Source organism: Stegostoma tigrinum, unplaced genomic scaffold (assembly GCF_030684315.1).
Source record: "Stegostoma tigrinum isolate sSteTig4 unplaced genomic scaffold, sSteTig4.hap1 scaffold_80, whole genome shotgun sequence".
Lineage (NCBI taxonomy): Eukaryota > Metazoa > Chordata > Chondrichthyes > Orectolobiformes > Stegostomatidae > Stegostoma > Stegostoma tigrinum.
Genome location: NW_026728747.1, coordinates 495,839 through 522,820, shown reverse-complemented (window position 1 = coordinate 522,820; position 26,982 = coordinate 495,839). Strand labels below are relative to the sequence as shown.

At 44.2% G+C, this 26,982-nt stretch overlaps 1 protein-coding gene across 7 annotated transcripts in view; it reads right to left on the bottom strand.

Moving 5' to 3' along the window:
• Window positions 1-26,982, bottom strand: part of LOC132209282 (dystrophin-related protein 2-like) — a 157,336-nt gene that overhangs the window by 85,624 nt on the left and 44,730 nt on the right. For 6 of the 7 annotated variants that reach the window (XR_009445378.1, XR_009445379.1, XR_009445383.1 and 3 more), the window contains one exon: window positions 22,555-22,823. The exons of the other annotated variant lie outside the window; for it this stretch is intronic. The gene's annotated coding sequence lies outside the window, so the exon portion shown is untranslated. The remainder of the gene's footprint in view (window positions 1-22,554; window positions 22,824-26,982) is intronic. 7 annotated transcript variants of the gene reach the window in all.

Below are 26,982 nucleotides of genomic sequence, written 5' to 3'. Positions count from 1 at the left end.
CTAACCAACACTATTCCATGTACGTCCATATGCTTATCCAATGACGACTTCAATGTACCTGAAGTTGGCAAATCTACTACCGTTGCAGACAAAGCGTTCCATTCCCTTACTACTCTCTGAGTAGAGGAACTACCTCTGACATCTGGCCTGTATCTTTCACCCCTCAATTTAAAACTATGCCCCATCGTGCTTGCCGTCACCACCCTATCTAACCCTCTGATTATTTTATATGCTTCAATTAAGTCACCTCTCAGCCTTCTTCTATCTAATGAAAACAGCCTCAAGTCCCTCAGCCTTTCCTAAGATCTTCCCTCCATACCAGGCAACATCCTAGTAAATCTCCTCTGCACCCTTTCCAAAGCTTCCACGTCCTTCTGATAATGCAGTGACCAGAACTGTACACAATTCTCCAAGTGCAGCCGCGCCAGAGCTTTGTACCGCTTCACCATAACCTCTTGGTTCCGGAACTCGATCCCTCTATTATTAAAAGCTAAAACACTGTATGCCTTCTTAACAGCCCTCTCAACCTGGTTGGCAACTTTCAAGGATCTGTGTACATGGTACAATTTTATTCATTTCGTTAATCTAATATTTGATATTATAGCAGCACTAAGTAGAGCTGAAGACGAAAAATGGCAGGAGATCCCAGACCTGTGTTATGCTGCTCTTGCTCAATGTGGGAGCTCAAGGACGTGGCTGATGTCCGTGACTCCTTCACGGGCAGGAAGTGTGTCTAGCTGCAGCTCTCGTTAGACCACATGATGGCTCTGGAGCTGTGGATGGACTCACTTTGGAGCATCCACGATAGCACATTCAGCAAATTGGTCATATCGCTAATGAGGATAGCTGAGGGAGAAAGGGAATGGGTGACCAAAAGGCAGAAAAAAAAGCAGGAAGGCAGTGGTGTCCCCTGTGGTCATCTCCCTCCAAAACAGGAAGGACAGGAAAAAGAGTGGAAGGGCTATAGCCACAGGGGATTCTATTGTAAGGGGAGGAGATAGGCGGTTCTATGGTCAAAAACATGCTATGTTGCCTCCCAGGTCCACCGGTCAGAGATGTGTCAGATCGACTGCAGGACATTCCAAAGGGGGAGGGTGAACAACCAGCTGTAATGGTGCATATAGGCATCAATGACATGGGTTAAAAAAAACACACAATGAGGTTCTACATGCAGAATTTAGGGAGTTAGGAGCCAAGTTAAAAGGTAGGACCTCAGGAGGTAGTAATCTCAGGATTGCTACCAGTGCCACATGCTAGTCAGAGTAGAAATGAAGAAATAGGCAGGACAAGTGAGTGGCTTGAGAGATGGTGCAGGAGGGAGGGGTTCAGATTTTTGGGACATTGGGACCGGTTCTGGGGGAGGCGGGACTATTACAAATTGGACCGTCTACACCGGGAGCCAATGTCCTCGGGGCTGCTTTTGCTAATGCTGTTGGGGAGGATTTAAACTAATGTGGCAGGGGGATGGGAACCAAATGCACAGGTTAGTGGGCAGTAACAAGATAATAACTGCAGCCTGTAAGGAACTAGATAACGAAGTCAGTGTGACTAAGAGGAAGAGTAGACACAGAGCAGATGATGAATGCAGACGGACAGGTGGTCTGAGGTGCATTTGTTTCAATGCAAGAAGTGTGTAGTGCGCTATCAACGCAAGGTCGCTCAACTGTGGGGTCCTTACAAAAGTTATCTCAAAACTGAACAAGTTGAACTGCTGGGACCGGACAGATTTAGCAAATATCATGTGTGGCACAGCACAATTTTTGACAAAACAAATCTGAATTCTCAGAGATAATGGGAACTGCAGATGCTGGAGGGTTCCAAGATAATAAAATGTGAGGCTGGATGAACACAGCAGGCCAAGCAGCATCTCAGGAGCACAAAAGCTGACGTTTCGGGCCTAGACCCTTCAACAGAGAGGGGGATGGGGAGAGGGAACTGGAATAAATAGGGAGAGAGGGGGAGGCGGACCAAAGATGGAGAGTAAAGAAGATAGGTGGAGAGAGTATAGGTGGGGAGGTAGGGAGGGGATAGGTCAGTCCAGGGAAGACGGACAGGTCAAGGAGGTGGGATGAGGTTAGTAGGTAGATGGGGGTGCGGCTTGGCGTGGGAGGAAGGGATGGGTGAGAGGAAGAACAGGTTAGGGAGGCAGAGACAGGTTGGACTGGTTTTGGGATGCAGTGGGTGGGGGGGAAGAGCTGGGCTGGTTGTGTGGTGCAGTGGGGGGAGGGGACGAACTGGGCTGGTTTAGGGATGCAGTAGGGGAAGGGGAGATTTTGAAACTGGTGAAGTCCACATTGATACCATTAGGCTGCAGGGTTCCCAGGCGGAATATGAGTTGCTGTTCCTGCAACCTTCGGGTGGCATCAATGTGGCACTGCAGGAGGCCCATGATGGACATGTCATCTAGAGAATGGGAGGGGGAGTGGAAATGGTTTGCGACTGGGAGGTGCAGTTGTTTGTTGCGAACTGAGCGGAGGTGTTCTGCTGAATTCTCAGATAAAGATGCATGAAAACTGATGCTATCATAAATCATGAACTATATTCAGAATTTTCATAAAGCTCAATGATAAACTGAATTCATCAAGAACTACTGTAATATTTATATTTTATTATATACAATCTGATTTAAGTATTTCACAAACAATGAAAGTGCATATTTTTCACATTTTTCATTTCAGTGGTTCAGCCAGTTATTTTCTAACCATCTTTATCAGGCCGGAAAGCCATAACTAGTGGAGTGCTACAGGGATCAGTCCCAAGACGACAATTATTTACTATCTACGTTCATAACTTAGAGGAGGGGACAAGGCATAAATCCATCCAAATTTGCTGATGCTACAAAAATAGAGTAAGGGAATGTTGTCATGAGGACATAAAGAATCTGCAAGGGGATAGACAGGTCAAGCAAGTCGGAAAAAAGTTGGCAGAGAGAGTTTTCTGTAGGAAAGTACACTTTGGTAGGAAGAATCAAAAGATAGACTCTTACTTAAATAGAGGGGGACTCTAAAAAAATGCAGGGTAGGGGACTTGGATGCTCTCGTCCATGAAACACATAACAGCATGCAGGTGACTGATTGCTTTATCGCTGTCACATGTACTGAGATACTGTGAAAAGTGTTGATTTGCATGCTGGAGAGGCAAATCATACCGTACAAAGTGCAGAATACAGTGTTTACAGCCACAGAGAAGATGCTGAGAGAGAGAGATCAGAATTAACATTTGAGAGGTCCGTTCAATAGTCACAACAGGAAAGAGGCTGTTCTTAAATCTATTTGTACGCTTATTCAAACTAATATCCTCTGCCCGACAGAAGAGGATGGAAGAAAGTATAACCAGAGTGAGGGGGTATTTTGATTATGTTGGTTGCTTTCCCAAGGCAGTGGGAAGTGTAGATGGAGTCAATGGATGGAAGGCTAGTTTGCGTGATGGATTGGGCTGTGCTCATGATTCTCTTTAGCTTCTTGCAGTCTTGGGAACAGCAACTGCCATACCACACAGAGATGCATCCAGATAGGATGCATCTACAAAATTAGGTAGGGTCCTCATGGACACGCTGAATTTCCTTAGCCTCCTTGACCATCATGTTGACATGGGTAGACCAGGACACATTGTTGGTGAGCAACATTCCCAGGAGCTTCACACTATCAACCATCTCCACCTCAGCACCATTGCTGCAGACAGAAGCTTCCTGAAATCAATATCCAGCTCCTTCATTCTGCAATGTTGATGGACAGATTGTTATCTTTCCATCATGCCAGCAAGCACTCAATTGTTTTTCCTGTAATCTGACTTATTGTTGTTTGAGGTCCGACCTACAATGGAAGCATCATCAGCAAACTTGTAAACGGAGTTGGGGCCACACAGTCATGATTCCATAAGGAGTATAGAGTAGGGGCAGCTCTGCTGGGCACCGGTGTTGAGGCTTACGGTGGAGGAAGTGTTGTCATCTATCCTTACTGATTGTGGTCTCTGGGTCAGGAAGTCGAGAATCCTGTTACAGAGAGGGATGCTGAGGCGTAGGTCTCAGAGTTTAGAGAGGAGATTGTTTGGAATTACAGTGTGGAAGGTGGTGCTCTGATCAATAAGTAACAGCCTGATGTAGGTATCCTTGTTATCCAGACATTCCAGGGATGACTGTCAGGCCAGGGAGACGGTATCAGCTGGAGACCTGTTGCAGTGGTAGGTGAATTGCAAAGGATCAAAGCACTTTGGTAGGTTGGAGTTGATGTGAGCCATGACGATGGTGATGCAAGTAATTAAGAAGGCAAATGGAATTTTGGCCTTTATTGGAAGGAGGTTTTAGTTCAAAAATGGGCAAGTTTTTTTGCAACTGATCAGGCTATCGAGGAGGTCACACTTGGAGAAATACAAGAAAGGATACACAGCCATGGGAAGCAGTTCAAAAGAGATTCACTGGGCTGATTCGTCGGATCATGATTTATCAAGAATGGTTACACAGGAGGTCTTTATTCATTCAAGTTTAGAAGAATGAGGGGTGATCTTACTGAAACACAAAATTTTGAGGGGGCTTGACAGGCTAGATGTGAAGACAATGTTTCCATTAGTGTGGAAATCTCAAACTCAGCAACATAGTTACAGAAGAAGGGAACATTTATTGAAACCGGAGATGCAAAGGAATTTCTTCTCTCAGCAGGTAGCGATTGTTTAGAATACAAGAGAATTGTGAAAGGGACATCACTGAAAGTATTTAAACAAGGTGGTCGATAAGATTTTTGAAATAGAGAAGTTGAGGGCTCTGAGAAGCTGGTATGGAGGAGGAGTTGAGTCCTGGGCAGGTCAGCCATGTTCTTATCGGACGGTGAGGCAGGGTCGAGAGGTAGAACATCCAGATCCTGGTGCTATTTCTTATGTTTTTGTCTGCTTTCTAGAACTGATAAGGAGTTTTATTGTGCTAAATGGCCAAGCAAGCTACTGACACAGAACAAGACTGAAATAATTTGCTCAATAAAACATTTCATGAGGCTTTATGGGATAAAGAATATTTTCATGTACTACTTTGCTGACATCAATCAAAATCTGCTCAGTTGAAAGAAATACATTCAGTTCACACAATTTTATGTCATTCTTCCCTTCAATGTATCAAGTATATCTTTGTTGTAATTCATTAAAGTTTGTCTTTCTCAGGGACTTAAAATATGAAACAATACATAATACTGAAGTGTACAGCAGTGAGCACAATGGTCCAATTCCAAATTCTTTTAGATGGATCGGGAAAAATATCTGCGACCTGCAGCTTCATCATGAATATATTCAAATTGTTCCAGTCCTGAACCATTTCAGACTGTAGTTCGGATGCTCACATCTCTCACTATTTGGATTTTGTTTTGCGATTACATTCTAAAGTGCAGACTACAGACCAGAACATTGTATTTTTGGAAAAGAAATATTATAAAACTAAATAACTTCATGAACCATGATAATAAAATATTAATTGCTTGCTTAAATTGAAAGGGTTCTTTATCTTGCTCATATATTTGAAGCCAAATTATTTGTACATGCTTTCTACAACAGATTGGCGAGTTTAGAAAATGTTTTCACTGTTACTTGTATAAATTTCAACCTCATATTTAAGTCATCAAGCTGGTGAGAAATCTTTGGAGAGAAAGAGACATCAAGTGGAGATAACTGACTGGCCAGATCATTTAATATTTTGACTTCTTGTTTGACTGGGGCAATTTCTTCTTTAAAAACCTAATGGAGAGGAAGCGTATAAAATCTGAGAAATATCCTGAAATTAATGATTAAATGTAAAGAAGAAATTAAATTAAAACTAACATCCTAATATTAAATACAAAATACAAAAGCATCTGCTGAAAATGACATTCAATTAATAAAGATCTCGAGTTAAAAGTAACAGTGATGATGAAACTATCATAAATTGTTGTAACAGAAAACTGAATTCACTAAACTATTCTTCAGGGAAGGGAATCTGCCTTCCTCAGCAATTCTGGTATATGACTTCAAATTCACTGGGATATGGCTGACTCTCTATTGACTTCCAAAATGGCCCACCAAGCCATTCCTGGATGGGAAATGAATGTTAGCCTTGCCAGCAGTGCTCTCATCCTGTGAAAGAATGCTTTAAAAAAAAGTGGATTTAATAAATGTAGAAGTAAGTAACAAAACTAGTGAGGGGATAGGTCAGTCCAGGGAAGACGGACAGGTCAAGGGGCCGCCTCCCCCTCTCTCCCTATTTGTTTCGGAGTCCTCTCCCCGTCCCCCTTTTCTGGTGGGGGGCCTGGGCCCGGGGCGTCGGCTTTTGTGCTCCTGGGATGCTGCTTGGCCTGCTGTGTTCATCCAGCTCCACACTTTGTTATCTTGGATTCTCCAGCATCTGCAGTTCCCATTATCTCTCGCACACGCTGTGTGATTGTTTTGTTCTCAAGCTTTCAGGCATGCTGTGAATGTTGAATTTATTGAGAGCATGTTTTTTCCCCAAGAAGGTATTGTGGTATTACTTGGAATCTGCTACAGTTTGCAGTAATGGTGAGTTTGAGGGGAATTTTGAAGTGATAATGTCTCCCTGATTGGAGAGTCCAGATCACTGCTCTAGAATACTTATTAGTGAGATAGTATTGGCACAGGTTGTTGGTGAGATGTACTGGAGAAATTTGTTGCTAAGAGGATACTGGAGCAGGTAGTTGGTAAGATGGTAATAGAGCAGGTTATTGGAGAGATTATTTGGGGCAATTTGTTGGTGAGATGTTATGAGAACAAGTTTTTGATGAGATGGTATGGGAGCAGGCTGCTAGTGAGATGGTATTGGAGTAGTTTGTCAACAAATTGTATTTGAAGCAGGTTATTGGTGAAATGATATTTGATTTGAGCAGGATATTGATGAGATGGTATTGGAGCAGCTTGTTGGTGAAGTGGGATAGTAGAGCAGGTTGTTAGTGAAATGGGATGACGGGGTGTGGAGCTGGATGGACACAGCGGGCCGGGCAGCGTCGGAGGGGCGGGGAGGCTGGCGTTTCGGGCATAGACCCTTCTTCAGAAAGGGGTCGGGGGGGGGTCCAGGCCCGGGGCGTCGGCCTTCCTGCCCCTCTGGTGCTGCTTGGCCTGCTGTGTTCGTCTAGCTCTACACCTTGTTATCTCAGATTCTTCAGCATCTGTAGTTCCTGCTGTCTCTGTTAGTGAAATGGCTTTGCTTCATAATGCTGCAGATTTCTCCCTCGGCTTCTGGTAAATCAGGACTTGATTGAATCAGATTAAATGACCATATATTATGATGGTGGTCTTCTCCAGCAGTGAAATTATCTTCAGCATTACCACAAGGTGTTTAGGATTACAAATGACAGTTAGCCTTAACCAATTAACACACCTGATTCCATTGCATGAGTTGAAATAAATTTACATTGTGAGCAGAACAATCTGTGACAACTGTCTGTTTAAATTTTTGCCTGACAAAAGCTTTGTGGCCTTGGGTGTTAACTCCTTGCATGCCAATTTTAAAAGCAGAAATATTACTGGTTAAAAATTCAATATTGACAAAAATAAATCAATTTTCTCATGTAACTAGTGCTGTAAAAGTCACTGCCTACAGCTGTTTAAATTTACAGGCTACCCCTGTATTTTGCAACTGTCAATGTCAAACTGCCATTGACTTGTCATTCCGTGCATATTCCTTTTCGGACATTAAAATTGCATGTCTCCCAGTACCAGTGGATGCTGTCAGTAGTTGTGCTCTTTACCTATCATTGGTAATGGAATGTGCAAACAAAGATATTGCTTTAATGGAATGAACTTAATAAAATACAATGGGATGGCCTAGTGGTATTATCACTAGGATATTAATCCAGGTATTGTTCTGGGGACCCGGAAATTGGTGGAATTTGAATTCAATTTTTAAAAGAAATCTGGAATTAGGAATTTAATGATGACTATGAATCCGTCATTGATTGTGGGGGAAAAACCCATTTAGTTCACTAATGTCCTTTCAGGAAGGAAACTGCCATCCATAATTGGTGACTCCAAACCCACAGCAATGTGGTTGACTCTTAACTGCCCTCTGGGCAATTAGGAATGACCAATATGCTGCCCTCATCCTGTGAATGAGTTAAAATAAATGCACAGTTTGGGGGACATTATGTGGAGAATCAGACTGTTATTGATACAGAATAGATTTAGTATCAATGCAACATCTCTCCCTTAAAATTAACAAGGCCAAAAATACAATATTTATCAGCAGTCCAATTGCAAACTCCTGGAATATGAACTACAGAATTGATTTCTTATCCAATAATCTCTGCTGTCAGTTTGGGAAGACCTGTAATGACCAGTCCCTGAGAAAGGCTTCTTAATTTAATACACTTCTAGATAAGATTCCCCAAATTAGAACATAGAACATAGAACATAGAACAGTACAGCACAGAACAGGCCCTTCAGCCCACAATGTTGTGCCGACCATTGATCCTCATGGATGCACCCTCAAATTTCTGTGACCATATGCATGTCCAGCAGTCTCTTAAATGACCCCAATGACCTTGCTTCCACAACTGCTGCTGGCAACGCATTCCATGCTCTCACAACTCTCTGCGTAAAGAACCTGCCTCTGACATCCCCTCTATACTTTCCACCAACCAGCTTAAAACTATGACCCCTCGTGCTAGCCATTTCTGCCCTGGGAAATAGTCTCTGGCTATCGACTCTATCTATGCCTCTCATTATCTTGTATACCTCAATTAGGTCCCCTCTCCTCCTCCTTTTCTCCAATGAAAAGAGACCGAGCTCAGTCAACCTCTCTTCATAAGATAAGCCCTCCAGTCCAGGCAGCATCCTGGTAAACCTCCTCTGAACCCTCTCCAAAGCATCCACATCTTTCCTATAATAGGGCGCCCAGAACTGGACGCAGTATTCCAAGTGCGGTCTAACCAAAGTTTTATAGAGCTGCAACAAGATCTCACGACTCTTAAACTCAATCCCCCTGTTAATGAAAGCCAAAACACCATATGCTTTCTTAACAACCCTGTCCACTTGGGTGGCCATTTTAAGGGATCTATGTATCTGCACACCAAGATCCCTCTGTTCCTCCACGCTGCCAAGAATCCTATCCTTAATCCTGTACTCAGTTCTCAAATTCGACCTTCCAAAATGCATCACCTCGCATTTATCCAGGTTGAACTCCATCTGCCACCTCTCAGCCCATCTCTGCATCCTGTCAATGTCCCGCTGCAGCCTACAACAGCCCTCTACACTGTCAACGACACCTCCGACCTTTGTGTCGTCTGCAAACTTGCTGACCCATCCTTCAATTCCCTCGTCCAAGTCATTAATAAAAATTACAAACAGTAGAGGCCCAAGGACAGAGCCCTGTGGAACCCCACTCACCACTGACTTCCAGGCAGAATATTTTCCTTCTACTACCACTCGCTGTCTTCTGTTGGCCAGCCAATTCTGTATCCAAGCAGCTAAGTTCCCCTGTATCCCATTCCTCCTGACCTTCTGAATGAGCCTTCCATGGGGAACCTTATCAAATTATCAAGCTTCTGGATGAGGAAAGAAGTGCTGGACTTCTTTTCTTTATTCAGCTGCTCATATAGGTTGGTCACAGCAAAGTTATTAGAAAGGAACCCCTCCCTTATTGATACCTTTTGCCCTGACCCAACTTAATTTGTGCTTTAAAAGGAGCCAATTTAACCATGCTTTTTTGGTTTAATGAAAAAGTTTGCTCGTTACTAAATGCAGGAATAAATAACAATACTCCACGTATACATTAGGCTAGAAATGTGGTGTGTCCAAAAAAGATAAAAGTTAAAACTGATACATATCAGTCTCTGAGTTATTTGTGGAGAGTAGATCATTAAAAGCTCATTTTGGGATTCTTGTCCTCGCAGGTTAGTCAAAATTCTCTTGTCCATTTTCTTTGATTGGCTTGCTAACTTCCTTCCGCCACTCAGAGTGAAAACCTTTTACTTGCAACAAAAGGTGATGACTGGTTAATTCTTCGATGGTGACTTTCACAGCACATGGGTGCTTGAACCGATGCTGAAACATATGTGTACCTCAACCCACTAGCGTACACAGACCGGGGTTGAAACTTGCCTCTAACCCAATTCCCTGTGGGCTGAATCTTACTAGAAATCTGTTGCAATTTTTGGTGAGTTTCACAGACAGTCTGTGAGGCCTAGCAGGTTTTTTTTGAGTTATCATCTCAACTTGCCTCATTGAAGACAAAAGATTTGAGCCCTTCTGATATGTACCACGTCTCCATCGCATGCCACTCGTCACATTCTCCTACTCGATGTAGGTGTAAGTACTTAGCACTGTTGGGATTTCTTGGGATCCCTCGAACTGGCACCATCTTTGAATTTTAGCTGTGCACTGGTCAGTTGTTGACAGTCTTGACTTGCCCTTCATTGTGCACGCGCTGATACAGTAACCACACATGACTGCTGGCTCAGAACACAACAGCAGCATAGCTGACACTTATTTGCTCATGCAGGTTCAGGTTTGTACATCTATCGCTGTGTAAGCACCAACCTACATAACTTGCCTGTCCTAAGTCACATCCCACCTTACAAACCTGCCTGATTCAATGCTACCCTTTCCCCAAAGCCCTATGGATTCCAGCATCCTCCTTCAGTTCAATGTGGGACATCCCGTACAGGAAAGCCTTCAACAGCAGCAAAAGTAAACAAAAAAAAACAAATACATGGAAACTACATTTGCCTCTAAGAACAGAAACAGACTGCATGCCTTTGAGCACCACCATATCTTATCATAAATGGGTAATCCTTGTACCCCATTCACATTTGTTGGGACTGGATTGCATTTCTTGCTGCTCTGCTGTATCATGCAGAAGGGGATGGCCTTTCTGCTCAATGTCCTTAGCTTCCTCCTTGCAAGACAACTGCCATAATCCCACATTTTAGGATCTATCACATTCCCCCTTTGCCTGCTAGGGTTGTGTAGAACACACCATGTAGGATTATGTGTTTTTTTTTGCCTGGAGACCTGTTACTTGCTTCACAGTGGATCTTCCTGATGAATGGGCTACAATGTGTCTACGCTGTGTACAAGGGGGCATAGCTACAAATTGAGGGGTGATAGATTTAAGACAGGTGTCAGAGGCAAGTTCTTTACTCAGAGAGTGGTAAGGGCATGGAACACCCTTGCTGCCAATGTAATTAACTCAGCCACAGTAGGGGCATTTAAACAGTCCTTGGATATGCATATGGATAATGATGGGATAGTGTAGGGGCAGGGGCTTAGATTAGTTCACAGGTCGGCACAGCATCGAGGGCCGAAGGGCCTGTTCTGCGCTGTATTGTTCTATGTTCTATGTTCTATGTTCTAAAACAGGACAAAACAACTCAAAAAGGCTTTGAAGGATAATACTACTAAGTCCTGTTCTTCTTCCTTACTTTATGCTATCTGTATGCAGAACTGCATTTGAAATTACAATTTGACACCTGCCTGATGCACATCACACATAAAGACATCCTGAGGCATCCCAAAACTCAATCTGTTAACCAGTTCCAATTCAAGCCATTAGGAAATCAACCTCTGGATGTCGGGTATGCGTTGCCTGAACAAGCATAAACTCTTCCCTTTTTATATATACCACCAAGCAAATAGCAGACAATTAGGTTTAATGCAGAAATGGTTTTAGGTTTTGGTTGGGAAAATCAGGGCAGAACTTATACACTTAATGGTGAGGTCCTCAGCAGTGTCGCCAAACAAACTTGGGGAGCAGGTTCAGAGTTCCTTGAAAGTGGAGTTGCAGGTAGAGAAGAAGGTGTTTAATATGCTTGCTTTTCTTGGTCACAGCACTAAATATAGAAGTTGGGAAGTCATGTTGCAGCTACAAAGGACATTGGTTAGGCCATTTTTGGAATACTGCATTCAATTCAGGTTTCCTTGCTATAGGAAAGTTGTCGTGAAATTTGAAAGGGTTCAGAAAAGATTTACAAGAACATTGCCAGGGTTAAAGGGTTTGACTGTAGGGAGAGGCTGCTTTCTCTCAAGTACCTGCTTCAAAATCTTCCCACCCCCAGCCTCATCTCATATCCAGCCCGACTGATCCAGACTGATCAGAAGGTAACAATGTGACCACCTCTGAATGGCACTTCTCACAAGACATTCGAAAAAAGTCGCTCAGCCACATCATTTCTTTTTCTGGCAACAGAAGTTTTAATTGCAAGAAATTACAAAGAATTAACGAAAAGAAAAGCATGCTGCTGTTCGACTCTTCAGAAATATGACAAATCCCAAATTTCCAGTTAAATCTTGGTAAAAATGGAGTGACGAAAATCATCTGCACACAGAGTGCGAGCAGCAGCGGAGGCAAGACGGACCCGGAAGACTGCAGCTAAGGTAAAGCAGTTTATTTTTAAAATTACTTACCGGTAGCGGGCAGCGGTGTTTTTCCTCTTTCAGAGAAGGAGCGGGAGCAGCAGAGGAAGTGACGAGGACCAGAGGGGCAGCCGGGAAGGAAAGCAGTGACCATATATATCAGCAAGGCGTGTTAGGGAAATGGAGCTGGAGCTGGATGAACTACGGATCATTCGGGAGGCAGAGGGGGTAATTGAGAGGAGTTACCGGGAGTTGGTCACTCCTAAGGCTCAGGACGAGGATAGATGGGTTACAGTTAGGGGGAGGAAAGGGGACAGACAGACAGTGCAGAGATCCCCTGTGGGCATTCCCCTCAGCAATAAGTATACCATTTTGGATACTGCTGGGGGGGATGACCTACCAGAGGAAAGCCATAGTAGTCAGTTCTCTGGCACTGAGCCTGACACTGTGGCAAAGAAGGGAAGGGGGCAGAATAGAAAAGTACTCGTGGTAGGGGACTCGATAGTTAGGGGAATCGACAGGAGATTTTGTGGGCAAGATCGGGATTCCCGGAAGGTATGTTGCCTCCCTGGTGCCAGGGTCCGGGACGTCTCCGATCGGGTGTATAAGGTTCTAAAACGGGAGGGTGAACAGCCAGAAATCGTGTTACATATTGGCACAAATGATATAGCCAGAAATAGGTTTGAGGATATAAAAAGTGATTTCAGGGAGTTAGGATGGAAGCTGCAGAGCAGGACGAACAGAGTAGCGTTCTCTGGTTTACTACCGGTGCCACGAGATAGCGAGGTGAGGAACAGGGAGCGGGCGCAGCTGAACACGTGGCTACGCAGCTGGTGTAGGAGGGAGGGCTTCAGATATGTTGATAATTGGGATGCCTTCTGGGGAAGGTGGGACCTGTACAAGAAGGACGGGTTGCATCTGAACTGGAAGGGGACCAATGTCCTGGGTGGAAGGTTTGCTCGAGTAGTTCGAGAGGGTTTAAACCTGAGCTGTATACCAGAGGTGAGCGTTGATGCAGGTGAGGCAGTAACAGGAGGTAGACCAGCTAGTGGGAAGGATTTTCCTGGGAAGGAACCAAGGGATCGGTTAAAGTGTGTTTGCTTTAATGCAAGGAGTATCAGGAATAAAAGTGATGAACTTAGAGCATGGATCAGTACCTGGTGCTATGATGTTGTGGCCATAACAGAGACATGGGTTTCTCATGGGCAGGAATGGTTGCTGGATCTTCCAGGGTTCAGAACATTTAAAAAGAATAGGGAGGGGGGAAAAAGAGGAGGGGGTGTAGCACTACTAATCAGAGAGGGTATCACAGCTACAGAAGCTTCCTTTGTCGAGGAAGATCTGCCTACTGAGTCAGTATGGGTGGAAATTAGGAACAGCAAGGGAGTAGTCACCTCGTTAGGGGTTTACTACAGGCCCCCCAATAGCAGCAGGGAGATTGAAGAAAGCATAGGTCGACAGATTTTGGAAAAGTGCGCACGCAGTAGGGTTGTTGTAATGGGTGACTTTAACTTTCCTAATATTGATTGGAACCTCCTTCGAGCAGAAGATTTGAATGGAGTTGTTTTTGTAAGGTGTGTTCAGGAGGGTTTCCTACCGCAGTACGTTGACAGGCCGACGAGGGGAGAGGCCATTCTAGACTTGGTGCTCGGAAACGAGCCGGGGCAGGTATCAGATCTTGTGGTGGGAGAGCATTTTGGTGATAGTGACCATAACTGCCTCACGTTCTACATAGCTATGGAGAAGGAGAGGATTAGGCAAAATGGGAGGATATTTAATTGGGGAAGAGGAAACTATGATGTGATTAGACATGAGTTAGGAAGCATGGACTGGGAGCAGTTGTTCCATGGTAAGGGAACTATAGACATGTGGAGATGGTTTAAGGAACAGTTGTTGGGAGTGATGAGTAAATATGTCCCTCTGAGACAGGCAAGAAGGGGTAAGATTAAGGAACCTTGGATGACGAGAGCGGTGGAGCTTCTAGTGAAAAGGAAGAAGGTAGCTTACATAAGGTGGAGGTCAAGTTCAGCTAGAGAGGATTACATGCAGGCAAGGAAGGAGCTCAAAAATGGTCTGAGGAGAGCCAGGAGGAGGCACGAGAAAGGCTTGGCAGAAGGAATCCGGGAAAACACAAAGGCATTTTACACTTACGTGAGGAATAAGAGAATGATCAAAGAAAGAGTAGGGCCGATCAGGGATAGCATAGGGAACTTGTGTGTGGAGCCTGAGGAGGTAGGGGAAGCCCTAAATGAGTTTTTTGCTTCTGTCTTTACGAAAGAAACAAACTTTGTAGTGAATGAAACCTTTGAAGAGCAGGTGTGCATGCTGGAATGGATAGAGATAGACGAAGCTGATGTGCTGAAAATTTTGTCAAACATTAAGATTGACAAGTCGCCAGGCCCGGATCAGATTTGTCCTCGGCTGCTTTGGGAAGCGAGAAATGCAATTGCTTCGCCACTTGCGAAGATCTTTGCATCCTCGCTCTCCACTGGAGTCGTACCTGAGGACTGGAGAGAGGCAAATGTAATTCCTCTCTTCAAGAAAGGAAATAGGGAAATCCCCGGCAATTATAGACCGGTAAGTCTCACGTCTGTCGTCTGCAAGGTGTTAGAAAGGATTCTGAGGGATAAGATTTATGACCATCTGGAAGAGCATGGCTTGATCAAATACAGTCAACACGGCTTTGTGAGGGGTAGGTCATGCCTTACAAACCTTATCGAGTTTTTTGAGGATGTGACTAGAAAGGTTGATGAGGGTCGAGCTGTGGATGTGGTGTATATGGACTTCAGTAAGGCATTTGATAAGGTTCCCCATGGTAGGCTCATTCAGAAGGTCAGGAGGAATGGGATACAGGGGAACTTAGCTGCTGGGATACAGAATTGGCTGGCCAACAGAAGACAGCGAGTGGTAGTAGAAGGAAAATATTCTGCCTGGAAGTCAGTGGTGAGTGGAGTTCCACAGGGCTCTGTCCTTGGGCCTCTACTGTTTGTAATTTTTATTAGTGACTTGGACGAGGGAATTGAAGGATGGGTCAGCAAGTTTGCAGACGACACAAAGGTCGGAGGTGTCGTTGACAGTGTAGAGGGCTGTTGTAGGCTGCAGCGGGACATTGACAGGATGCAGAGATGGGCTGAGAGGTGGCAGATGGAGTTCAACCTGGATAAATGCGAGGTGATGCATTTTGGAAGGTTGAATTTGAAAGCTGAGTACAGGATTAAGGATAGGATTCTTGACAGCGTGGAGGAACAGAGGGATCTTGGTGTGCAGATACATAGATCCCTTAAAATGGCCACCCAAGTGGACAGGGTTGTTAAGAAAGCATATGGTGTTTTGGCTTTCATTAACAGGGGGATTGAGTTTAAGAGTCGTGAGATCTTGTTGCAGCTCTATAAAACTTTGGTTAGACCGCACTTGGAATACTGCGTCCAGTTCTGGGCGCCCTATTATAGGAAAGATGTGGATGCTTTGGAGAGGGTTCAGAGGAGGTTTACCAGGATGCTGCCTGGACTGGAGGGCTTATCTTATGAAGAGAGGTTGACTGAGCTCGGTCTCTTTTCATTGGAGAAAAGGAGGAGGAGAGGGGACCTAATTGAGGTATACAAGATAATGAGAGGCATAGATAGAGTTGATAGCCAGAGACTATTTCCCAGGGCAGAAATGGCTAGCACGAGGGGTCATAGTTTTAAGCTGGTTGGTGGAAAGTATAGAGGGGATGTCAGAGGCAGGTTCTTTACGCAGAGAGTTGTGAGAGCATGGAATGCGTTGCCAGCAGCAGTTGTGGAAGCAAGGTCATTGGGGTCATTTAAGAGACTGCTGGACATGTATATGGTCACAGAAATTTGAGGGTGCATACATGAGGATCAATGGTCGGCACAACATTGTGGGCTGAAGGGCCTGTTCTGTGCTGTACTGTTCTATGTTCTATGTTCTACAACGGGGTGGCCTGTTCTTGAATCCATAGTATTTATGTAGCCGATCTTGTTCAGTTTCTGGTTAATAGTAACACCTCTGATGTTGACAGTGGGGGATGCAGCGATGGTAACAGCAATAAATATCAAGAGATGATGGCTAAATTCTCCCTTGTTGGAGATGGCCATTGCTTGGCACTTGTGTGGTGCAAATATTACCGAGCACTTATCAGCCTAAGCCTGGATAATATACTGGTCTTGCTGCATTTAAACATGGACTGCTTTATTATCTAAGGAGATGGTAATGGTACTGAACATTGTGGAGTCATCAGTGAACATCCCCACTTCTGACTTTATAGAGAGAAGCTGAAGCAGCACAGATGTTTGGGCCTTGGATGCTGCCCTGACGAACGCTGAAAGAGATGTTCTGGAGGTGAAATGACTATGTCTAACAATCACAAACGTTTTCCTTTGTGCTTGGTATGACTCCAATTAACAAAGACCTTTTCCCTGCCTTACAAGAATCTAAGTCCACCTTAAAATATTCAATGACCCCAACTCTGTCATCTTATGAGGCAGCTAGTTCCAATGTCATACAACTATCAGAGAAAAAATGCTCTGCTCATCTGTCCTGAAGTGGCAAGTCCAAATTTTGCATAAGTGTCCCGAGTTCAGCGCTCGCCAAAGTATAGGAAAAATCTTTCTACATATTCCTCATGAAGACCATTCGGAATCATATATACTTCAAGGAAATCACCTCCTTACTCTTCTCAACCTCAGCAAAAACAAGCCCAGTCTATCTAAGACAACAAAGTGTGGAGCTGGATGAACACAGCAGTCCAAGCAGCATCCCTGGAGCACAAAAGCTGATGTTTCGGGTCTAGACCCTTCAGCCTCTCTGATGAAGGGTCGAGGCCCGAAACGTGAGATTTTGTGCTCCTAAGATGCTGCTTGGCCTGCTGTGTTCATCCAGCTCGACATATTGTTATCTCGCATTCTCCAGCATCTGCAGTTACCATTATCTCTCCAAAATAAAGGCTGATGTCTTTCAAAACCCAATGTCAGATTTTGCAGACAGTCCTTACCATGGAAAAATACTAAATATGTATAAAGAAGAAAACTGGAGGTGAAACCATTCAAACAATTTTCATTGGCACAACAAATGTTCAAACTGTAAAAGCAGGTTAAGCACCTGTATATGAGGAAACTGTACTCTAACTTTGACCAGACACTTAGAGCTAATAAATGCGACAAATATCCATTTCTTTCTGGATTACCAATTTTGCTGTTGGGAAAATAGGCCTAGACTTAGCAATGTAAATTCAAACAAGATAGCAACCTCTCAGATCTCAACACTCACAGTCGTAGAGTTCTGTTTTCACAGGTTGGAGTATAATAGCATCAAGTACAATACACCAAATCTTCTTTGGTACCTTTTCCTTCCATAAAACTGTTTTTAGTCGATGCGCACAGAATTCATTTTATACACGTTGAAAAGTTCAAGAGGCCAGTTCCAGCACTTGGACTTGCATCTTCTTCATCATCACAACAGAACAAAATAAAGACCCACTCTTTCGAAGTCACGTTTTCCATTTTTAGTGACAAGGTGAAGTGCAAGAACTGCTCACTTGATGTTAAAATCTCTTAACTATGTACCTATATATTTCAATTCTGTGAAATATGTGGAATGAGTTCGAGAAAAGGATTAATTTTGTTGCTCTGGGAGAGAGCTGGTACAGATAAAATAGGTTGAATGGCCTCCTCCCATGCTAAAAATGTCCATAACTATTCTTGGCCGTGCTAAATTAAAGTGGGCATCCTTTCATTATGACTGTGAGACGCAGCATGTTACGATAGATGGCACAATGGAGAAATCCTTTGTTATTAATGAATTTGTCGGCACTAGGCATCCTTCCGAAGTCAAATGTTTGACATGTACCTGTTGCACTGACTTGGTTCCAAACACTTATAATGTGGAGGTGCTGGTGTTGGACTAGGATAGACAAAGTCAGAAGCCACATGGCATCAGGTTATAATCTGACAGGTTTATTTGAAATCACACAAGATTTGAAGTGCAGTCCCTTCATCACATGCGGTCAGAGAGGAAAACACACAGACACACAATTTATAAGCAGAGAGATCAAAAGATCATACAACTGGTGTGAGTGGAGTGTCAGATAATAAGTCTTCATCCAGGACGTTTGTTTATTTGCAGATATTTTGTTGAAGAAGCACACAACTTGCAGTTACAGTCAGTGTGGTATCTTATAAATTCTTGCTTTTGAAATAAAGTTTAAAACTCTACGACAGATTCTGAACACAAGCCTCTAAACTACAAGTCAGAGTCTGACCTGAGATGTCACCTTGTACATTCCTGTTGCGCTGCCTGATTATCATGACAACACAGCACTGACATTGACTTTATAAACACTCTCCTTGCCTTTAACACTCTTGGTCGCCTGGAAAGAGTTATTATCTGACACTCCACTCAGGCCAATTCTATGATCTTTTGATCTCTCTGCTTATAAGCTGTGTGTCTGTGTGGTCACCTCACGAACTGCACCTGATGAAGGGGCTGAACTCCAATAGCTTGTGTGAATTGAAATGAACCTGTTGGACTATAAGCTGGTGTCATGTGACTTCTGACTTCACACAGTTGTAGGATATGTTTTCAATCCTACCATGACTTGACAATAAGCCAACTTCTTAAAATTTATAAAATGAGAAGTATGTCTAACCTTGAGCCTTTAAAAAAGGAAATATTACAACCATAGTATTCCCCATGGTAGGCTCATTCAGAAGGTCAGGAGGAATGGGATACAAGGGAACTTAGCTGCTGGGATACAGAATTGGCTGGCCAACAGAAGACAGCGAGTGGTAGTAGAAGGAAAATATTCTGCCTGGAAGTCAGTCGTGAGTGGGGTTCCACAGGGCTCTGTCCTTGGGCCTCTACTGTTTGTAATTTTTATTAATGACTTGGATGAGGGGATTGAAGGATGGGTCAGCAAGTTTGCAGACGACACAAAGGTCGGAGGTGTCGTTGACAGTATTGAGGGCTGTTGTAGGCTGCAGCGGGACATTGACAGGATGCAGAGATGGGCTGAGAGGTGGCAGATGGAGTTCAACCTGGATAAATGCGAGGTGATGCATTTTGGAAGGTTGAATTTGAAAGCTGAGTACAGGATTAAGGATAGGATTCTTGGCAGAGTGGAGGAACAGAGGGATCTTGGTGTGCAGATACAGAGATCCCTTAAAACGGCCGCCCAAGTGGACAGGGTTGTTAAGAAAGCATATGGTGTTTTGGCTTTCATTAACAGGGGAATTGAGTTTAAGAGTCGTGAGATCTTGTTGCAGCTCTGTAAAACTTTGGTTAGACCGCACTTGGAATAGTGCATCCAGTTCTGGTCGCCCTATTATAGGAAAGATGTGGATGCTTTGGAGAGGGTTCCGAGGAGGTTTACCAGGGTCCTGGCTGGACTGGAGGGCTTATCTTATGAAGAGAGGTTGACTGAGCTCGGTCTCTTTTCATTGGAGAAAAGGAGGAGGAGAGGGGACCTAATTGAGGTATACAAGATAATGAGAGGCATAGATAGAGTTGATAGCCAGAGACTATTTCCCAGGGCAGAAATGGCTAGCACGAGGGGTCATAGTTTTAAGCTGGTTGGTGGAAAGTATAGACGGGATGTCAGAGGCGGGTTCTTTACACAGAGAGTTGTGAGAGCATGGAATGCGTTGCCAGCAGCAGTTGTGGAAGCAAGGTCATTGGGGTCATTTAAGAGACTGCTGGACATGCATATGGTCACAGAAATGTGAGGGTGCATACATGAGGATCAATGGTCGGCACAACATTGTGGGCTGAAGGGCCTGTGCTGTGCTGTGCTGTACTGTTCTATGTTCTATGTTCATTGTACAGTCTGGCAGTAAAGACAGAACGAATGATTTAATCGACTGTGTTTGACACCTCACAATTAATCCCCCTGATGGAAGAAAGGTTGGCTGTGTTCTCTTTCTTCAGGAACATCCAGCTAATACCACCTTACTACTGCTTGTTTTATTCATCTGGTGTTCCATCTAATTCCTTTCAGTCTTGGTCAAACCTTCATGTAATTTATTTAAATTTTCAATAAAATAAATTTAACTTTATATTCCACAATTTTAACATTTCCTTTGAAGGTTTGAATGGTTCACTTAGTACACTGCACATGTTGTGTTCATAATTGGAGAAGATGGTGGAAAAATCAAGATATATTGACAAGTAAACAAATGGCTAACTTCTGCTTTCTTGTCAGTAAAGCCTTTTGAACAGAACATAAAGTTGCGCAACTACGTAGAGATAACAATTTAAAAGTGGGAAGACCACTGTTTGTGGTCCCCACACCAATCTCTATTCACTTCCTACGGACTGCATTACTCCTCCTTGGCAACAATGTTATGTTACACTTGTCTCAGCACAACCTTGGCATCTTGTTTATCCCACGATGAACGTCCGACCACACATTCATGCAATCCCTAAAGCTGTCTCTTTACATCTTTTTAATACTGCCTACCTGTCTCTTGTCTTGACTCATTAGCAGTGAAACCTTCATCTGGAACTACTTCACTTCTGGACCTGACAACTCCAATGCATTGCCTGTTTGAGTCCCACATTTGCCCATTGAAAGCTTGATGTCGTCTAAATCTCCACTGCCCGAGTCTCATCTTGAACCAAATCCTATTCTCTGTACTTTCTACCTGACTGATAGTATTAACAGTAATTTTATTAAATTCTCATTTTTGTTTCCAAATCGTTCCTTGGCTCTGCCAATCGCTATTTTCGTAATCTCCACCAGTCCAACCATAATTCAGGATATCTGCACTCGTCTAATTATGTCCTCTTGCCCACTCTTGATTTCAAACGGCCCACTACTGGTTGCCAAACATTTAATTGTGTAGGCTTCAAACCCAAGAAGAGACTTCCTACACCTTCAGCGAGCAAACTCACATCCAGAACCTCAACCTGAGCAACAAATCTTCGCAAAACTCACTAACTTCCGACACCTCTTAGCCTCTGTACATTTCCTCTTTTAAGGCACTTTTTAAAAGAATCCTCTTTGATCAAGCTCTTGATCATCAGAACTAACAACTTAATAAGGCTCAGTTGTATTCTGGGATCGTTAATACTCCTTTCAGATGTCTTCAAAGTTTCTCTCCAATAAAGAGATTACATAAGTGGTTGAAGTCATTGCCAAGCAGAGGGGGACGAATTGGGGAGTTATTTCAAAGAGCTATGATATGCCAGGAGACCTCCTTCCACACGCCAACTCTGATTCTACAAAAGCAAAAATGAGTTTCAGACTTGGGAAGATGCTTCAAAAATGTCACAAGTAACCAGCTTTTGGGCAGAGTCGAGCTGCTGAGATGATAGACCAGGATTTAGGGGTACCAGTAGTGATAATATGCTGAACACAATCAAATTTTGAGGTTGTAGAATGATGCGGTCTTCAGCATTTTTGACACTTTGACCATTTTCCTTCCTTTCCACAGAACAAGTCAAATAGCAGCAGCACAATGTTGCATGGCCGCTCAAGCCTGCTCCACCGTTGATGATGATTGTGGCTGGTCGTCCACATCAATTAAACTATTGCTCATATCTCATCCGCTTTTCAAAACATCGATTTATTCACGTGTAGCATCCCTCTCGCTAACTTCATGAGAATTCATTCCAATCACTGAACTCCTAACGCTGACCCACCCCAGGTCAAAAAATTCAGCTGAGATCAGGAACTGATCTCGCCTGTATGGCTGAGCTGGCTTTTAAAAAGTTTGCCAGTGAGATAGTCCCAGTGAGAAACATTCATTCAAAAAAATAGAATTGCATGGATTGCTCTCCAATCCTAAACTCTATTCAAATTCAGTTGGCTGAACGGTTGGTTTGTGATGCAGAGTGATGCCCTGCAGAGAGGGCTCAATTGCCACACCAGTGACCTTACCACAAAGGGTCTTCGCCTCAACCGCTCTACTTGCCTGAGGCATGGTGATCTTCAGGTTAAATCATAACCAGTTGTGTCTCTCTAAGGAGTGGCCAAATGGCGTGGTAAGGCTTTACCTTTAATCCTGATAACATGGCAACAAGCAGATAACTCAGCTGATGTCACTGACTAATAGAATCCTCAATTATACTAATATTACCGATGTGATATCATCAGAAGGCATGCTCAACTAAGTTTTAATTTGCAAATTAAGTTAACAACCATTCAATCAATATTACTTCACTACTCATATTACTGATCGTCTCGATACAACATTGTGGTTACATCTGTTCATAAGTGAAGTGTAATGTAATTGCACTTACTGTGGTTTTATCAATGTGATCCTGCAATGAGTCAATAAGCAGTTCACCCACAGGTTGTCAATCAGTGCGGACCCCTTCAGCTGTTATCACATGAGCCTCAAGATCATCCAGAGCTTTCTGCAGTTCTTGAAGTTTCTCCAACACCTTTTCCACCTGTTTCTGCCAGTTGCTCGCATGGGTTTTCAATTGCTCCCAAGTTTCCTTCACTTCTATTGACTGTTTGCGGACAGCTTTGGCAATTCTCTGGGCTCTCTCTTCCGGGGTAGGTTCTGGAAATATGAAGCGCAAATAATTTATCAACTATTCATGACTTTGATCTATAGAACTTAAGTGTTCTTTCTAAACCCCTTTCCTCTAAAAGGTCTCTCTGGACTTTCTCCTGAAATTGGGAATAGAAAGTATAAGACTAAAGATTTTATGACAGGCACATCAATGATAAATTCTCTAATTAGCTAGCAGGTCGCGGAGCCATTAACAGGGAATCACGGAGAGCCAATGCCAAGCCGAATAAAATTCTGCAGATATTTGAAATTTATGACTCCCAAGGAAACTTTAAAAAAGGAGAAGGATTCGAGTGACTAAATGGGTAAAATTCTCAACAAAAGATACGAACAATCCTTTCAGGATCTCTTTCGTAGCTATGAAACAAACATCCAACATAAACCAACTTTCATCTTTCAGGGCTGGCAAGTTAGAATGATAAACCCAAAGTCTACCCTGCATAGTTCTCTCTAGAACTCACTTAATGAGGTTCTTAAGAGATATAGACACAACAAAGTGTGCAGCTGGATGAACACAGCAGGCCAAGCAGCATCTTAGGTGCACAAAGGCTGACATGTTGGACCGAGACCTTTCATCAGAAAAGGGGGAGGGGAGAGGGTTCTGAAATAAATAGGGAGAGGAGGGAGGTGGATCGAAGATAGATAGAGGAGAAGATAGGTGGAGAGGAGACAGACAAGTTAAAGAGGTGGGGATGGAGCCAGCAGAGGTGAGTGTAGGTGGGGAGGTAGGGAGGGGAGAGGTCAGTCCGGGGAGGACGAACAGGTCTCCGGGGCGGGAAGAGGTTAGGAAGTAGGAGATGGGGGTGGGGCTTGAGGTGGCAGGGTGGGCTGGTTTTGGGATGCGGGAGGGGGAGGGGAGATTTCAAAGCTTGTGAAGTCGACATTGATTCCACGGAGACGCAGGGTTCCCAAGCGCAATACGAGGTGCTGCTCCTGCAACCTTCAGGTGGCATCGTTGTGGCACTGCAGGAGGCCCAGGATGGACATCCTATCTGAGGATTGGGAGAGTCAAAACAGTTCACGACTGGGAGGTGCAGTTCTTTAGTGCATTGAGCATAGGTGATTTGCAAAGCAGTCCCCAAACCTCCATTTGGTTTTCCCCATGTAGAGGGGGCCACAAAGGGATCAGCGGATACAGTATACCACATTAGCAGATGTGCAGGTAAACATCTGTTTGATGTGGAAATTCTTCCTGGGGTCTGGGATGGGGGTGAGGGGGGAGGTATTGGGACAAGTGAATTTTAAACATTATGATGACAATATTTGTGGATATATAGGGAAAAGTGCTGGGTGTAGGGGGTGCTGGAGGCGAGTGTGGAGCGGATAAGGGAGTCACCTAAGTGTGGAGGGAAAAATGTCTTTGGTGTGGGGTCGGATTGCAGATGGCAGAAGTGTGAGCGGACGATGCATGGAATCCGGAGGTTGGTGTGGTGGTAGGTGAGGGTGAGGAGGACACTGTTTTGGTAGTTATTATGGGGAGCGGGTATGAGGGATGAGTTGTGGGAAATGCGGGTGACACGGTTGAGGGCGTTTTTGACTATTGAGGAGGGGGATGTTGTGGTTCTTGAACAACCCTCAACAATTTCTCTTTCAATTCCTCCCACTTCCTACAGACAAAGCGGGTGGCCAGTGTACCCACCTGGGCCCAAGCTATGCCTGCCGCTTTGTAGGTTACATGGAACGCTCCCTCTTCCGTACCTACACTGGCCCTCAACCCCACGTCTTCCTCCGTTACATTGATGACTGTATCGGCACTGCCTCGTGCTCCCACAAGGGGCTCTAACATCCACTTCAGCAACACCTTCCTCCCGAACTTTAAGTTCACCTGGACAATCTCTGATACCTCTCTCTCCTTCCTGGACCTCTCTATTTCCAACCACCAAGAAACAAATATCCATTTCAAGTCCACCAACTCCCACCAAATTCCCGCAACAATTCATCCACTTTCCCCATTCCTTTGACTCTGCATCTGCTCCCAGGATGAGGTATTCTACTCTCGTATATCTCAGATGTCCTCATTTTTCAAGGACCACAACTTCCCCCGCTCAGTGGTTGATAACGCCCTCGACCGTGTCTCCAGCATTTCCTGCAACAAATCCGTCTCACCCCACCCCACAACAACAACCAAAACAAAGTCTTCCTCGTCCTCACGTACCACCCCACCAACCTCCGGATCCAACGCATCAGTTCCTTCGAAACTTTGATATTCTCTGGGAGGCTACGGAGGAGGTGGTGGAGCCTTTGGCCTTCATCTTTGAGTCCTCATTGTCTACAGGTTTAGTACCAGAGGAATGGAAGGTTGCAAATGTTGTGCCTTTGTTCAAGAAGGGCAGTAGAGATGACCCAGGTAATTATAAACCATTGAGCATTACATCTGTTGTCGGAAATGTTTTGGAAAGGGTTATAAGAGATAGGTATTATAATCATCGAGCAAGCACCAATTTGATTGGAGATAGTCAACATGGATTTGTCAAGGGCAAGTCATGTCTCACAAACCTCACTGAGTCATTTTAGAAGCTGACGAAGCATGTGGATGAGGGTCGGGCAGTTGACGTGGTGGACATGGACTTCAGTAAAGCCTTTGATAAGGTTCTACATGGTAGGCTACTGGAGAAAACATGGAGACATGGGATTGAGGGAGATTTAGCAGGTTGGATTAGAAACTGGCTTTCAGTAAGAAGGCAACCAGTCGTGGTTGATGGAAAATATTCAGCCTGGAGTCTGATTACTAGTGGTGTGTCTCAAGGATCTGTTTTGGGACCACTGCTGTTTGTCATTTTCACAAATGACTTGGACGGAGGCATTGGTAGATGGGTTACTAAGTTTGCAGATGACACTAAAGTCGGTGGAGTGGTGGACAATGTGGAAGAATGTTGCAGGTTGCATGGAAACTTGGATGAACTGCAGAATTGGGCTGAAAGGTGGCAAATGGAGTACAATGTGGATAAATGTGAGGTGATTCACTTTGGGAGGAATAATAGGAAGGCAGAATATTGGGTCAATGGAAAGATTCTTGGTAGTGTTGCTGTGCAGAGGGATCTTGGTGTTCATGTACGTAGATCCCTGAAAATTGCCACCCAGTTTGATCGTGCTGTTAAGGCGGCTTACGATGTATTAGGTTTTATTGGTCGAGGGATTGAGTTCCAGAGCCGTGATGTCATGCTGCATCTGTCCAAAAAGCTAGTGCGGTCTCACTTGGAATACTGTGTACAGTTCTGGTCACCCCATTCCAGGAAGGATGTGGAAACATTGGAAAGGTGCAGAGGAGATTTACCAGGATGTTGCCTGGTCTGGAGTGAAGGACTTCTGAAGAAAGGCTGAGGGACTTGGGTCTGTTCTCGTTGGAGAGAAGATGGTTCAGAGGGGATTGAATAGAGACATACAAGATGATCAGTGGATTAGATAGGGTGGACAGTGAGGGTCTTTATCCGAGGATGATGATGTCAGCTTGTATGAGGGGGCACAGCTAAACATTGAGGGGTGATAGATTTGAGATAGATGTCAGAGGCAGGTTCTTTACTCAGAGTGGTAAGGACGTGGAACCCCCTGCCTGCCAATGTAGTTAGCTCAGCCACATTAGGGGCATTTAAACAGTCCTTGGATATGGATGATAATGGGATCATGTAGGGGGATGGGCTTAGATTTGTTCACCGGTCCGCCCAGATTGTTGCAATGGGCAAAAAAGCACACCATTGTCTCTACTTCCCAGGAGGCTAAGGTAATTCTGTGCGTCCACAAGGACAACTTTCACTGATGTACCACAGAAAGCATCCTATCTGGATGCATATCACAGCACGGTTCCTTCAGCTAAACAATCACAAGTTATTATGGCTCCTGCCTTTCTTCTTCAAGGCAGAATTGGTTCTGCTTTGTCATAACTATATTGGGAGAAAATCCATGCTCAGTGCAAGTTAATTCTTCCAACAATTGAGATACCATGGAATACTGAGCAATGAGTTGGTGTGAGAGAGAGAGAGAGAGAGAGAGACAAAGACAGAGAGGTTGGTCGGGGGGGGGGGGTGGAGGGAGACAGGGACAGAGAGAGAGATGGGCGATGAGGGAGAGAGAGAGACAGTCAGACAGACAGAATGGGCGACAGAATGTGAGCGTGTGAGTGCCTGCATCAGACAGTGTGAGAGATGTTGCT